The sequence below is a fragment of the Dipodomys ordii genome, unplaced genomic scaffold (assembly GCF_000151885.1).
Source record: "Dipodomys ordii isolate 6190 unplaced genomic scaffold, Dord_2.0 Scaffold211, whole genome shotgun sequence".
In the NCBI taxonomy this organism is placed as follows: domain Eukaryota; kingdom Metazoa; phylum Chordata; class Mammalia; order Rodentia; family Heteromyidae; genus Dipodomys; species Dipodomys ordii.
Window position 1 is genome coordinate 313,615 of NW_012267427.1, and position 424 is coordinate 314,038.

Below are 424 nucleotides of genomic sequence, written 5' to 3' on the forward strand. Positions count from 1 at the left end.
GGGCAGGGCAGGACAGGGCAGGGCAGGGCAGGGCAGGGCCCTGGAGGCCTCCGTCAGGTGCCAAGGTCTCCAGGCTGACACTCCCCCTTCTGTGCCCCAGTGCCTCCCAGCGCCCCCCAGTCACAGCGGAAATTGCTGGATTCTGGATAGGATGTGTCCTGTCTGTCTGGCTGGCTGTCTGCTTGATCTTTCCTGCCTCGTGGTGGCAGACCAGTCCAGCCACCACGCTCACTGGCCACCAGAAACACAGGAGCGACTCACCTTGGGGAGGAAGATCACACTAAAAGATGGGGGGTCCCTAACAGCCTGCTGGGCGCAGGGATGGGGCACCTCCTCCCTTCAAGGGCAGGGCCCGACCACCCTGGAGACCACCCCTGTGCCCTCCCCAATGGCCACCCCTGTGCCCTCCCCAATGGCCACCCCC